Consider the following 15,209-nt stretch of genomic DNA (forward strand, 5'->3'; position numbering starts at 1 on the left):
ATACAAAAATATGCTAATTTTTCTGTTAGCAAAATCATAAATATAAGCTGAAAAGGTTTTCAAAAACTCAATATGTTCGCAGCAGTGGGATTTGAACCCACGCCTCCAAAGAGACTGGAGCCTAAATCCAGCGCCTTAGACTACTCGGTCATGCTACCTTAAACAGCATGATTAATTAAGCTTCCTTAGAGAAAGTGAAGTACATTTGACAACATTTAAAATTAATACATTTTGGAAAATGGGCATGTCTCTAAACATTAGGCAAAAACAAAGATTCTATCAACGGTCTTTATCTTAACTGAAGACTGCTAAATCATACAAATACAAAAGAAGATTATATCACATGCTAATTTGCATGCTAGCAAAATCATAAGAATAAGTACAAAAACATTTCAAGATCTCATAATACTGGCAGCAGTGAGATTAAAGCATATGCTAATTTTGCATGTTAGCATAATTATAAGAATGAGATAAAAAGGTTTAAAAGAACTCATACTAGTGGCAGCAGTGGGATTTGAACTCACAAGTCTGTTGGAATATGGGTAAGTCTCTTAACAATAGGAAAAATCAATGATTCTTTCAACTGTCTTTTCCTAAACAGAAATTAACACACTCATGAAAATACAAAATCATAAGAATTAGATTAAAGGGTTCTCAAAACCTCATAATAATGGCAGCAGTGGGATTTGAATGGGCATGTCTCTAAATATTAGGAAAAAACAAGGATTCTATCAACAGTCTTTATCTTAACTGAAAACTATAAAATCATGCAAATACAAAAGAAGATTAAATCACATGCTAATTTGCATGTTAGCAAAATCATAAGAATAAGTCCAAAAACATTTCAAGATCTCATAATACTGGCAGCAGTGGGTTTAAAGCATATGCTAATTTTGCATGTTAGCTTAATTATAAGAATAAGATAAAAAGGTTTAAAAAAGGTTTAAAAGAACTCATACTAATGGCAGCAGTGGGATTTGAACCCACAAGTCTGTTGGGATATGGGTAAGTCTCTAAACAATAGGAAAAATCAATGATTCTTTCAACTGTCTTTTCCAAAACAGAAATGCACACACTCACGGAAATACAAAATACTCAGAATTAGATCAAAGGGTTCTCAAAACCTCATAATACTGGCAGCAGTGGGATTTGAACCCACGCCTCCGAAGAGACTGGAGCCTTAATCCAGCGCCTTAGACCGCTCGGCCATGCTACCTAATGCATCATTAAAAGAGCTTCCTTAGAGTAAGTTTAGTGTATCTGACTACAGTTTAAACTTGTGCATTGTGGAAATTGGATAGGTCTCTAAACAAAAAGGAAAAAGCAATGATTCTATCTTTTGTCTTTTCCAAAAAAGCAAAGCACGCACTCATACAAAAATATGCTAATTTTTCTGTTAGCAAAATCATAAATATAAGCTGAAAAGGTTTTCAAAACCTCAATATGTTGGCAGCAGTGGGATTTGAACCCACGCCTCCAAAGAGACTGGAGCCTAAATCCAGCGCCTTAGACCACTCGGCCATGCTACCTTAAACAGCATGATTAATTAAGCTTCCTTAGAGAAAGTGAAGTACATTTGACAACATTTAAAATTAGTACATTTTGGAAAATGGGCATGTCTCTAAACATTAGGCAAAAACAAAGATTCTGTCAACGGTCTTTATCTTAACTGAAAACTGCTAAATCATACAAATACAAAAGAAGATTATATCACATGCTAATTTGCATGCTAGCAAAATCATAAGAATAAGTACAAAAACATTTCAAGATCTCATAATACTGGCTGCAGTGGGTTTAAAGCATATGCTAATTTTGCATGTTAGCATAATTATAAGAATAAGATAAAAAGGTTTAAAAGAACTCATACTAATGGCAGCAGTGGGATTTGAACCCACAAGTCTGTTGGAATATGGGTAAGTCTCTTAACAATAGGAAAAATCAATGATTCTTTCAACTGTCTTTTCCTAAACAGAAATTAACACACTCATGAAAATACAAAATCATAAGAATTAGATCAAAGGGTTCTCAAAAGCTCATACTACTGGCAGCAGTGGGATTTGAATGGGCTTGTCTCTAAACATTAGAAAAAAGCAAGGATTCTATCAGTCTTTTGTCATGGTTCCCAATGGCAAGGGAAAGTCAGAGAACATAAATAACTGAACAGCTCTTGGGTGATGGAATCTCGAGCTGACCATGAGCTAAACCTATCACACAACTAACAGTGGCCGGGTGACGTACCTACGTTTTATCCCTAGACGCCCAGCGCCAGCCGGAGGACTAACTAACCCTAATAGAGGAAAAGACAGACCTGGCTTACCTCTAGGGAAATTCCCCCAAAAAGGAGACAGAAGCCCCCCACATATATTGACGGTGAGTTCAGAGGAAAAGACATGCGTAGTATGAAGGTAGGTTCAGCAAAGCGAGGTCCGCTTACTAGATAGCAAGAAGATACAATAGGGAACTTCACGGTCAGCTGAAAACCCTATTAAAATACCATCCCGAAATTACTTTAAGACTCATGTGTCAACTCATGACACCGGAGTGGCAATTTCGGCCCACAAGAGCTTCCAGCTACAGAAAAATAACATAACTGTGAACTGGAACAAAAATGCAAAACAAACTTAGGACTAAGAGTCCAACTTAGCTGATAGTAGTCTAGAAGCAGGAACATGCAACAGAAAGGCTCTGGTTACATTGATGGCCGGCACCAGAATAACTGAGCAGCAAGGCTAAATAGGATACTCCCATATCCTGATGGAAACAGGTGAACAGAGAAAGTGAAGCACACAAGTCCAGTACCACCAGTGACCACCGGGGGAGCCCAAAAACCAAATTCACAACAGTCTTTATCTTAACTGAAAACAACAAAATCATGCATATACAAAAGAAGATTAAATCACATGCTAATTTGCATGTTATCAAAATCATAAGAATAAGTACAAAAACATTTCAAGATCTCATAATACTGGCAGCAGTGGGTTTAAAACATATGTTAATTTTGCATGATAGCATATTTATAAGAATAAGATAAAAAGGTTTAAAAGAACTCATACTAGTGTCATTTGAAAACACAAGTCTGTTAAAATTTAGGTAAGTCTCTAAATAATAGGAACAATCAATGATTCTTTCAACTGTCTTTTCCAAAACAGAAATGCACACACTCATGGAAATAAAAAATCCTAAGAATTAGATCAAAGGGTTCTCAAAACTTCATAATACTGGCAGCAGTGGGATTTGAACCCACGCCTCCGAAGAGACTGGAGCCTTAATTCAACGCCTTAGACTGCTCGGCCATGCTACCTAATGCATCATTATTAGAGCTTCCTGAGAGTAAGTTTAGTGTATCTGACTACATTTTAAACTTGTGCATTGTGGAAAATGGATAGGTCTCTAAACAAAAAGGAAAAAGCAATGATTCTATCTTTTGTCTTTTCCAAAAAAGCAAAGCACGCACTCATACAAAAATATGCTAATTTTTCTATTAGCAAAATCATAAATATAAGCTGAAAAGGTTTTCAAAACCTCAATATGTTGGCAGCAGTGGGATTTGAACCCACGCCTCCAAAGAGACTGGAGCCTAAATCCAGCGCCTTAGACCACTCGGCCATGCTACCTTAAACAGCATGATAAATTAAGCTTCCTTAGAGTAAGTGAAGTACATTTGACAACATTTAAAATTAGTACATTTTGGAAAATGGGCATGTCTCTAAACATTAGGCAAAAACAAAGATTCTATCAACGGTCTTTATCTTAACTGAAAACTGCTAAATCATACAAATACAAAAGAAGATTAAATCACATGCTAATTTGCATGCTAGCAAAATCATAAGAATAAGTACAAAAACATTTCAAGATCTCATTATACTGGCAGCAGTGAGATTAAAGCATAAGCTAATTTTGCATGTTAGCATAATTATAAGAATGAGATAAAAAGGTTTAAAAGAACTCATACTAGTGGCAGCAGTGGGATTTGAACTCACAAGTCTGTTGGAATATGGGTAAGTCTCTTAACAATAGGAAAAATCAATGATTCTTTCAACTGTCTTTTCCTAAACAGAAATTAACACACTCATGAAAATACAAAATCATAAGAATTAGATCAAAGGGTTCTCAAAAGCTCATAATAATGGCAGCATTGTGATTTGAATGGGCATGTCTCTAAACATTAGAAAAAAGCAAGGATTCTATCAACAGTCTTTATCTTAACTGAAAACTGCAAAATCATGCAAATACAAAAGAAGATTAAATCACATGCTAATTTGCATGTTAGCAAAATCATAAGAATAAATACAAAAACATTTCAAGATCTCATAATACTGGCAGCAGTGGGTTTAAAACATATGCTAATTTTGCATGTTAGCATAATAATAAGAATAAGATAAAAAGGTTTAAAAGAGCTCATACTAGTGTCATTTGAAAACACAAGTCTGTTAAAATTTAGGTAAGTCTCTAAATAATAGGAACAATCAATGATTCTTTCAACTGTCTTTTCCAAAACAGAAATGCACACACTCATGGAAATACAAAATCATAAGAATTAGATCAAAGGGTTCTCAAAAGCTCATAATAATGGCAGCAGTGGGATTTGAATGGGCATGTCTCTAAACATTAGAAAAAAGCAAGGATTCTATCAACAGTCTTTATCTGAACTGAAAACTGCAAAATCATGCAAATACAAAAGACGATTAAATCACATGCTAATTTGCATGTTAGCAAAATCATCAGAATAAGTACAAAAACATTCCAAGATCTCATAATACTGGCAGCAGTGAGATTAAAGCATATGCTAATTTTGCATGTTAGCATAATTATAAGAAAAAGATAAAAAGGTTTAAAAGAACTCATACTAGTGGCAGCAGGGGGATTTGAGCCCACAAGTCTTTTGGAATATGGGTAAGTCTCTAAACAATAGGGAAAAATCAATGATTCTTCAACTGTCTTTTCCTAAACAGTTAACATACTCATGAAAACACTCATGAAAATACAAAATCATAAGAATTAGATCAAAGGGTTCTCAAAACCTCATAATACTGGCAGCAGTGGGTTTAAAGCATATGCTAATTTTGCATGTTAGCATAATTATAAGAATAAGATTAAAAGGTTTAAAAGAACTCATACTAGTGGCATTTGAACCCACAAGTCTGTTAAAATTTAGGTAAGTCTCTAAACTAAAGTCTAAAACTGACTTTTCCAAAACAGAAATGCACACACTCATGGAAATACAAAATACTCAGAATTAGATCAAAGGGTTCTCAAAACCTCATAATAATGGCAGCAGTGGGATTTGAATGGGCATGTTTCCACAGTGGAGTACACACAGCAATACAGCCATCACGGAGCCTTCTAGGGCAGCCCAATGAGCTACAGCGCTGAGAGAAAAAAAAAAAAAAATTAGCTTCCACTGTCCCTGCACACCGAAGGTGGTGTTGGACAGTGGAAATCGCTACAGCACAAGCGGTTTGGTGGTTTATGTACCCTGCCTAACGCTCTCCCTGCTTGTGACGAAGCGGCAGCAACCTCTCCCTAAGCTCAGATCAGCAGCAGTGAGATGGCGGTCGGCGGGAACGCCCCTTTATAGCCCCTGTGACGCCGCAGACAGCAAGCCAATCACTGCCATGCCCTTCTCTAAGATGGTGGGGACCAGGACCTATGTCATCACGCTGCCCACACTCTGCGTTCACCTTCATTGGCTGAGAAATGGCGCTTTTTGCGTCATTGAAACGCGACTTTGGCGCGAAAGTCGCGTACCGCATGGCCGATAAGCACAGGGGTCGGATCGGGTTTCATGAGACGACGACTTAGCCAAAAGTCGGCGACTTTTGAAAATGAACGACCCGTTTTGCTCAACCCTACTTGACATACATAGGTGAAAGCAAGGCAAGGCACACACACAAAATGTTGCAAATTGTCAAGCGAAAGCGAGCAAAATGCTACACTTGGCATCTGAAATGTGCTTCTTTGACCCTGAAAAGAATTCACATCGTGGGTTAAAACACAACTTGCGCTGATTTCAATTCAATCTGTTTTTGGAAACCGGATCAGAGAAGGAGTGCACTGTTCCCGGAGATACTGCAATAACAGGTCAATGCGTGAGTGGACAGAGCAAGCACTTTTCCCATCTCCCTGTTCTAAAAATCCATTTAATATATGGTCCACAATTAGGAGACATATTAGATATTAAACTGATAAGAACAGATACTACAATTGATCTTGGGCGGCGGCAACGACGACGATCATAGCCAAAAGTCTGAGAAGAAATAACCAAAAATGGTTTTGTACTTGTGCCGCCTTGAGGCCTGACACTGATCCTTCATCCTAGCCAGAAGGCCAAGAAGCAATAACCAGAACTCGTTTTGCACTTGTACCGCACCAAGGCCTAACACTGATACCCTTTAGGGAGATTGAGCAAAAGATTGCCCTGAGGAGGACATTTTAGCAAACCAGACGCCTTCACAATGGCCGTTCTGCTGTTTGTTCAAGCTTTGAGCCCCTCATTTCTAATCTGCATAACCCCAGCTATTGTAACCCTCCTACCCCTCTTTGTTCCTATGTGTAATCAGGAGGAGGTGTGCGAGAGGGAAATTCAAAAAACAAACAAGCGAGCAGCTGTCTTCCCTTAGCTCTCCAGATGCCGGGTGTAGACCCTGCTGCCTATCTACCACCATGCTGCTCGCCGCGGCTCAGGCAGCAGACTGAAGATAACTGCCACGGCGCTGCTTTTTATAGGCCAAGGACCCATTGTGACACGTGAGAGTTCCAGACCATGGCCAAGGGCCAATTGTGACACGTGAGGGTTCCGTGAACAGATTCTATCTAATGCAGGCAGCGCACCTGGTTGCTAGAAAGCGTTAGAATACTCACACAGGTGGAGATAGGCAGCGTATTTGAGATCAGCGCAGACACAATTTTTCCTTTTTTTAAATACATATACACCAAATTTAAAAGTCAGTGGTCCACAAGAGGGAAACAAGGTTTTACAAAAGAATTCATGGGGTCACAAATGTGGTATGTATGGCAGAACTACTCATTGGATACTTCAATGTAAATGCCAAGTACTGACAGCAGGGGGCCCTAACTTTGTAGATGGATGGTATAGTATATATGCAACACAGTAACAAAGGCCTAATACAGGCCTACGTCTTAACACACCTGATGCAACCAGTAAAGACAAATTGATAGATTGATTGCATATTGAATGCAATATAATGCTTGACATACATAGGTGAAAGCAAGGCAAGGCACACACACAAAATGTTGCAAATTGTCAAGCGAAAGCGAGCAAAATGCTACACTTGGCATCTGAAATGTGCTTCTTTGACCCTGAAAAGAATTCACATCGTGGGTTAAAACACAACTTGCGCTGATTTCAATTCAATTTTTTTTGGAAACCGGATCAGAGAAGGAGTGCACTGTTCCCGGAGATACTGCAATAACAGATCAATGCGTGAGTGGACAGAGCAAGCACTTTTCCCATCTCCCTGTTCTAAAAATCCATTTCATATATGGTCCCCAATTAGGAGACGTATAAGATATTAAACTGATAAGAACACATACTACAATTGATCTTAGGGTTAGGGGTGGGGGGCCGGATTATGTGTGGTAATGTGGGGGGGTGGGATAATGTGTGGTAATGTGGTGAGTAATGTGAGTGGGGGGCGGGACTATCTGTGGTAATGTGGTGGGGGGCGGGATTAACTGTGGTAATTTGGTGGGGGGCGGGATTGTGTGTGGTGATGGGGTGGGGTGTGGGATTATGTGTGGTTTTATTTTGTGTGGTAATTGGGTATGGGGGCGGTATTATGTGTGGTGATGGGGTGGGGGGCAGGATTATGTATGGTGATGGGGTGAGGGGGCGGGATTATGTGTGGTAATGTGGTTTGGCGGGGGATTATGTGTGGTTATGTGGAGGGGGGCAGGATTATCAGTGGTAATGTGGTGGGGCGGGATTATCTGTGGTGATGTGGTGGGGGGTGGGATTATCTGTAGTGATGTGGGGGGGGCGGGATTATGTGTAGTGATGTGGTGGGAGGTGGGATTACTTGTGGTGATGGGATGGGGGCTGGATTATGTGTGGTTATGGGGTGGGGGCGGGAATATGTGTGGTGATGTGGTGGGGGAGCGAAATTACGTGTGGTGATGGGGTGGGGGGCGGGATTATGTGTGGTGATGGGATGGGGGCCGGATTATGTGTAGTTATGGGGTGGGGGTGGGATTATGTGTGATGATGGGGAGGGGGGCGGGATTATGTGTGGTTATGGGGTGGGGGCGGGATTATGTGTGGTGATGGTAAGGGGGGGTGGGATTATGTGTGGTGATGGTAAGGGGGGCGGGATTATGTGTAATGATGAATGGAGGGCGGGATTATGTGTGGTGATGTGGTGGGGGGCAGGATTTTGTGTGCTAATGTGGTGGGTGTCGGGATTATGTGTAGTAATGTGGTGGGGGGCGGGATTATGTTTGGTGATGTGGTGGATGCGGGATTATGTGTGGTGATGGGGTGGGGGTCCGGATTATGTGTGGTAATGTGGGGGGGTGGGATTAACTGTGGTAATTCGGTGGGGGCAGGATTATCTGTGGTAATGTGGTGGGGAGCGGGATTATGTGTGATAATGTGGTGGGGGCGAGATTATGTGTGATAATGTGGTGGGGGCAGGATTGTCTGTAGTAATGTGGTGGGGGCGAGATTATGTGTGATAATGTGGTGGGGGGCGTTATTATCTGTGGTAATGTAGTGGGGGGCGGGATTATGTGTAGTAGTGTGGTGGGGTGGCAAAATCGTGTGTGGTGATGTGGTGGGGGGCAGGATTATATGTGGTAATGTGGTGGGGGGCGGGATTATGTGCAGTAATGTGGTGGGGGGCAAGATTATGTGTAGTAATGTGGTGGGGGGTGGGATTATGTGTTGTAATGTGGTGGGGACAGGATTATGTGTGGTAATGTGGTGGGGGGCTGGATTATCTGTAGCAATGTGGGGGGGCGGGTTTCTGTGTGGTGATGGGGTGGGGGGGCAGGATTATGTGTGGTGATGTGGTGGGTGTCGGGATTATGTGTAGTAATGTGGTGGGGGGCGGGATTATGTTTGGTGATGTGGTGGGGGCGGGATAATGTGTGGTGATGGGGTGGGGGGCCGGATTATGTGTGGTAATGTGCTGGGGGGCCGGATTATGTGTGGTAATGTGGTGGGGGGCAGGATTATCAGTGGTAATGTGGTGGGGCGGGATTATCTGTGGTGATGTGGGGGGGGGGATTATCTGTAGTGATGTGGGGGGGGGGGGAATTATGTGTAGTGATGTGGTGGGAGGTGGGATTACTTGTGGTGATGGGATGGGGGCTGGATTATGTGTGGTTATGGGGTGGGGGCGGGAATATGTGTGGTGATGTGGTGGGGGAGCGAAATTACGTGTGGTGATGAGGTGGGGGGCGGGATTATGTGTGGTGATGGGATGGGGGCGGGATTATGTGTGGTTATGGGGTGGGGGCGGGATTATGTGTGGTGATGGTAAGGGGGGTGGGATTATGTGTGGTGATGGGGTGGGGGGCGGGATTATGTGTAATGATGGAATGGAGGGCGGGATTATGTGTGGTGATGTGGTGGGGGGCAGGATTTTTTGTGCTAATGTGGTGGGTGTCGGGATTATGTGTAGTAATGTGGTGGGGGGCGGGATTATGTTTGGTGATGTGGTGGATGCGGGATTATGTGTGGTGATGGGGTGGGGGTCCGGATTATGTGTGGTAATGTGGGGGGGTGGGATAATGTGTGGTAATGTGGTGGGGGGTGGGATTAACTGTGGTAATTCGGTGGGGGCAGGATTATGTGTGGTAATGTGGTGGGGGGCGGGATTATCTGTGATAATGTGGTGGGGGCGAGATTATGTGTGATAATGTGGTGGGGGGCGTTATTATGTGTGGTGATGGGTAGGGGGGTAGGATTATGTGTGGTGATGGAATGGAGGGTGGGATTATGTGTGGTGATGGGGTGGGGGGGCAGGATTATGTGTGCTAATGTGGTGGGTGTCGGGATTATGGGATTATGTGTAGTAATGTGGTGGGGTTCGGGATTATGTTTGGTGATGTGGTGGGGGTGGGATTATGTGTGGTGATGGGGTGGGGGGCCGAATTATGTGTGTTAATGTGGTGGGGGTGGGATTATGTGTGGTAATGTGGTGGGGGGCGGGATTATCTGTGGTAATGTAGTGGGGGGGCAGGATTATCTGTGGTAATGTTGTGGGGGGCGGGATTATGTGTGGTAATGTGGTGGGAGGCAGGATTATGTGTGGTGATGTGGTGGGGGGTGGGATTATCTGTAGTGATGTGTGGGGGGAGAGATTATGTGTGGTAAAGTGGTGGGTGGGCGAGATTATGTGTGGTGATGTGGTGGGGGGCGGAATTATTTGTGGCGATGGGATGGGGGCTGGATTATGTGTGGTCATGGGGTGGGAGCGGGATTATGGGTGGTAATGTGGGGGGGCGGATTATGTGTGATAATGTGGTGGGGGCAGGATTGTCTGTAGTAATGTGGTGGGGGCGAGATTATGTGTGATAATGTGGTGGGGGGCGTTATTATCTGTGGTAATGTAGTGGGGGGTGGGATTATGTGTAGTAGTGTGGTGGGGTGGCAAAATCGTGTGTGGTGATGTGGTGGGGGGCAGGATTATATGTGGTAATGTGGTGGGGGGCGGGATTATGTGCAGTAATGTGGTGGGGGGCAAGATTATGTGTAGTAATGTGGTGGGGGGTGGGATTATGTGTGGTAATGTGGTGGGGGGCTGGATTATCTGTAGCAATGTGGGGGGGCGGGTTTCTGTGTGGTGATGGGGTGGGGGGGCAGGATTATGTGTGGTGATGTGGTGGGTGTCGGGATTATGTGTAGTAATGTGGTGGGGGGCGGGATTATGTTTGGTGATGTGGTGGGGGCGGGATAATGTGTGGTGATGGGGTGGGGGGCCGGATTATGTGTGGTAATGTGGTGGGGGGCCGGATTATGTGTGGTAATGTGGTGGGGGGTGGTATTATGTGTGGTAATGTGGTGTGGGGTGAGATTATCTGTGGCAATGTGGTGGGGGGAAGGATTATGTGTGGTAATGTGGTGGGAGGCAGGATTATGTGTGGTGATGTGGTGGGTGGTGGGATTATCTGTAGTGATGTGGGGGGGCAAGATTATGTGTGGTAAAGTGGTGGGTGGGCGAGATTATGTGTGGTGATGTGGTGGGGGAGCGGGATCATGTGTGGTGATGTGGTGGGGGCGGAATTATTTGTGGTGATGGGATGGGGGCCGGATTATGTGTGGTTATGGGGTGGGGGTGGGATTATGTGTGATGGTGGGGAGGGGGGGCGGGATTATATGTGGTGATGGGGAGGGGGGCGGGATTATGTGTGGCAATGTGGTGGGGGCGGGATTGTGTGGTGATGTGGTGGGGGCGGGATTATTTATGGTGATGTGGTGGGGGGTGGGATTATGTGTGGTGATGGGATGGGGTCGGGATTATGTGTGGTAATGTGGTGGGGGTGGGATTATGTGTTGTAATGTGGTAGGGGCAGGATTATGTGTGGTAATGTGGTCGGGGGCGGGATTATCTGTGGTAATGTGGTGGGGAGCGGGATTATGTGTAGTAATGTGGTGGGAGGCAGGATTATGTGTGGTGATGGGCGGGATTATGTGTGGTGATGTGGTGGGGGAGCGGGATCATGTGTAGTGATGTGGTGGGGGGCTGGATTATTTGTGGTGATGGGATGAGGGCCGGATTATGTGGTTATGGGGTGGGGGCGGGATTATGTGTGGTGATGGGGTGGGGGCCGGATTATGTGTGGTTATGGGATGGGGGCGGGATTATGTGTGGTGATGGGGTGGGGGGGCGGGATTATGTGTGGTGATGGAATGGAGGGTGGGATTATGTGTGGTGATGGGGTGGGGGGCCGAATTATGTGTGTTAATGTGGTGGGGGTGGGATTATGTGTAGTAATGTGGTGGGGGGCGGGATTATCTGTGGTAATGTGGTGGGGGGGCGGGATTATGTGTGGTAATGTTGTGGGGGGTGGGATTATGTGTGGTGATGTGGTGGGGGAGAGATTATGTGTGGTAAAGTGGTGGGTGGGCGAGATTATGTGTGGTGATGTGGTGGGGGAGCGGGATCATGTGTGGTGATGTGGTGGGTGGCGGAATTATTTGTGGTGATGGGATGGGGGCCGGATTATGTGTGGTCATGGGGTGGGAGCGGGATTATGTGTGGTGATGTGGTGGGAGAGCGAGATTATGTGTGTTGATTTGGTGGGGGGCGGGATTATGTGTGGTGATTGGATGGGGGCTGGATTATGTGTGGTTATTGTTTGGGGGCGGGATTATGTGTGATGGTGGGGAGGGGGGGCGGGATTATATTTGGTGATGGGGAGGGGGGCAGGATTATGTGTGCTAATGTGGTGGGTGTCGAGATTATGTGTAGTAATGTGGTGGGGGGCAGGATTATGTGTGGTAATGTGGTGGAGGTGGGATTATGTGTGGTGATGTGGTGGTGGCGGGTTTATGTATGGTGATGTGGTGGGGGGTGGGATTATTTGTGGTGATGGGATGGGAGGCGGGATTATGTGTGGTAATGTGGGGGGTGGGATTATGTGTAGTAATGTGGTGAGGTGGCAGGTTTAGGTGTGGTGATGTGGTGGGGGGCAGGATAATGTGTGGTAATGGGGTCAGGGGCGGGATTATGTGTGGTGATGTGTTGGGGGTAGTATTGTGTGGTGATGTGTGGGGGCGGGATTATGTGTGGTGATGTGGTGGGGAGGCGGGATTTGTGGGGGGCAGGATTGTGTGTGGTGATGTGGTGCGGATTGTGTGTGGTAATGGGGTGGGGGCAAGATTATGTGTGGTGATGTGATGGGGCGGAGCTACTGTGCAGGGGTGGGATTAGCGAGTAATCACGATGATATATATATATATATATATATATATATAGATATATATAGATATGCTAATGTTAAAATACAAGTGAAAAATACTGTGAAAGTATGAAGTACAAAGTGCAAAGTGGGGGATGTGGAGTAAGGGGGGTGGATGGAGAGAAAACAAACCATGAAATAGATAAATATGTGCATAAAAGTAAGATAATAGAATAAAAAAAAAACCATGAAAAATATATACATATATATGTATATATGTATACACGGGGAAAATATCACGTATGATCAATAACGTTAAAAAATATAAAAACAGGAAAGGGGGGAGTGACAGGGATAAGGAAAAGAAAAAAAGAATATAATGATAAACAAAAGCAAAACAATAATGGTGCCTCCATACAATATATTGTAAGGTTAATAAATAATCCATATATAGTAGATGCAGACCAACAAAAGTGTCAAATCACAGAACTAAATTCTTCCATTAACAACTTGTGTATCTTCAAAAAAAGTTTCCATCTGAACGTTTGCGGACCAGTCCATAAATATAGCTTTTAATCCTCAGATATTTCAAAATATGTTTCTTTCTCCATTTGCAGCCCAATTTAACCGGACCAGCTATGGAGATGTGAATCGCCCAAGAATGCTGAATCGCCAATGAAATAAGGTTGGTGAGCTAATTTATGTAAAGCATGAGATAAGAGAGTTAATAACAGTAGTACATGCTTTAAAAAAAAAAAAAAAAAAAAAGCAACACTATTCAAAAGATAAAAAGGCAAATATGAATAGGTGGTGTCACAAATCCGCACCGCTGCACCCAATTTGTCACGATTCACACCATGACCGTCACCCCTACGTCATGGTTCGGGGTGACTTTAGGCCAACAGACGGCTATCACATGTGCAGGGAGGCTTATCCTAGTTATCCCTCCACTGCTAGCAATGTGATGAAAAAAAACACACACAAGGCTATTGACCTCTTGATTTACAGCAGGGGCTTATTTTAGGTATCCCACTGCTCTATCATATACCACGAACTGCAGGGATGTATATCCCGCTTTACAGTTCCGCTTAAACTTGCAGCTCTCTGGCACCCCCTTACCCTCAGGTCAGATTAGGTACTACACCTAGGGTAATTAGTCGCCAGAAAGGCTGCCTGCTATGTACTGGCTATAGGGCACATGCACAACAGCATAGCCAGCCACTAAATAAATATAAAACTTAGCCTTTAATATGTATACCTAAAAACAGTTTAAATAAAACATTTGCTGAAAGTGCTCATGGTTAGCAGTGCACTAGAAAAAAATGGCACAATCTCACCCAATTGTCACCTCACGATCTACTGGAGATTTCTCTAACCTCAGGATCCGGATGCAGGAGGGGGGAGGTACACTAGGTTCTACTTTCCCTGTCGTGCCCAGTGTAAAAAAACTCCCGCCCTGACAAGGGCAGTACCCAAGTGCGAGCCTGTTTTTCTATAATGCCCTTGATAGATGTAGCCACCCTGGAAAAAATGTCTCCCTTCTTCTTCCCAATGCGTTTCCTCCCCTGTTCAGGGGGTTCATCAGGGGAAGTTGTCCAGGTTAGTAAGGGTATTCTGCAGTGGCAGACATAACCTCTCTAGAATATAGGTGCCTTGGTGTAAAGGTAGAGCAGTCTCTCTCCTGTTTGATTGTGGTTGCCATTATATAGTATTGTGGGCGGTACCATCCATTGGTGTCTGTCATCACTTCCTGGGTGTCCCCATCTCAGTCTACGTTTATATGGTGATTCACATAAAGTACAGGGTTTAGTGCTGCTTCTGGGGCTTTCATTTACCATGCATTCATATGCTCAGCGCTGCGCTGGTGTTTATTTTGAGTGTTTACCTCTATACCATCGCTATTGAGCTGCAGCCACACCTCCGTTTGTTGGTCACATGACCACAGGTCCTGGTCGGCTGAAAGCTTCTATTATTAGTGCCTGCTCTTTGCATACTCGGTCACATGACCACAGGTCCTGGTCGGCTAAAAGCTTCTATTATTAGTGCCTGCGCTTTGCATTTACCATGCTTTCATATGCTCAACGCTGCGCTGATGTTTATTTTGAGATTTTATCTCTATACCATCGCTATTAAGCTGCAGCCACATCTCCGTTTGTTGGTCACATGACCACAGGTCCTGGTCGGCTAAAAGCTTCTATTATTAGTGCCTGCGCTTTGCATACACGGTCACATAACCGCAGGTCCTGGTTGGCAACAGACTCCGGTTACCAACCACGCTTGTGCTTTAGCTGCTAGGTCACATGACCTCAGGTATTGGTTTGCACATAGCTCCTTACCTACCC

General features: G+C 44.2%; 4 non-coding genes and 1 pseudogene across 4 annotated transcripts; all 5 read right to left on the reverse strand.

Moving 5' to 3' along the window:
- Positions 1-1,134: 1,134 nt before the first annotated feature.
- TRNAL-AAG (transfer RNA leucine (anticodon AAG)) lies at positions 1,135-1,216 on the reverse strand. The gene has a single exon. It is a non-coding gene; the product is annotated as a tRNA-Leu (tRNA).
- A 231-nt stretch (positions 1,217-1,447) lies between these two features.
- Positions 1,448-1,529, reverse strand: TRNAL-UAG (transfer RNA leucine (anticodon UAG)). The gene has a single exon. It is a non-coding gene; the product is annotated as a tRNA-Leu (tRNA).
- Positions 1,530-3,532: 2,003 nt separating this feature from the next.
- On the reverse strand, positions 3,533-3,614 carry TRNAL-UAG (transfer RNA leucine (anticodon UAG)). The gene has a single exon. It is a non-coding gene; the product is annotated as a tRNA-Leu (tRNA).
- A 2,430-nt stretch (positions 3,615-6,044) lies between these two features.
- Positions 6,045-6,259, reverse strand: LOC143777298 (U2 spliceosomal RNA; annotated as a pseudogene).
- Positions 6,260-7,399: 1,140 nt separating this feature from the next.
- LOC143777377 (U2 spliceosomal RNA) lies at positions 7,400-7,596 on the reverse strand. Its single transcript, XR_013216126.1, has one exon. It is a non-coding gene; the product is annotated as a U2 spliceosomal RNA (small nuclear RNA).
- Between the last annotated feature and the right edge of the window lie 7,613 nt (positions 7,597-15,209).

This window comes from Ranitomeya variabilis, chromosome 5 (assembly GCF_051348905.1).
Source record: "Ranitomeya variabilis isolate aRanVar5 chromosome 5, aRanVar5.hap1, whole genome shotgun sequence".
Taxonomy (NCBI): Eukaryota; Metazoa; Chordata; class Amphibia; order Anura; family Dendrobatidae; genus Ranitomeya; species Ranitomeya variabilis.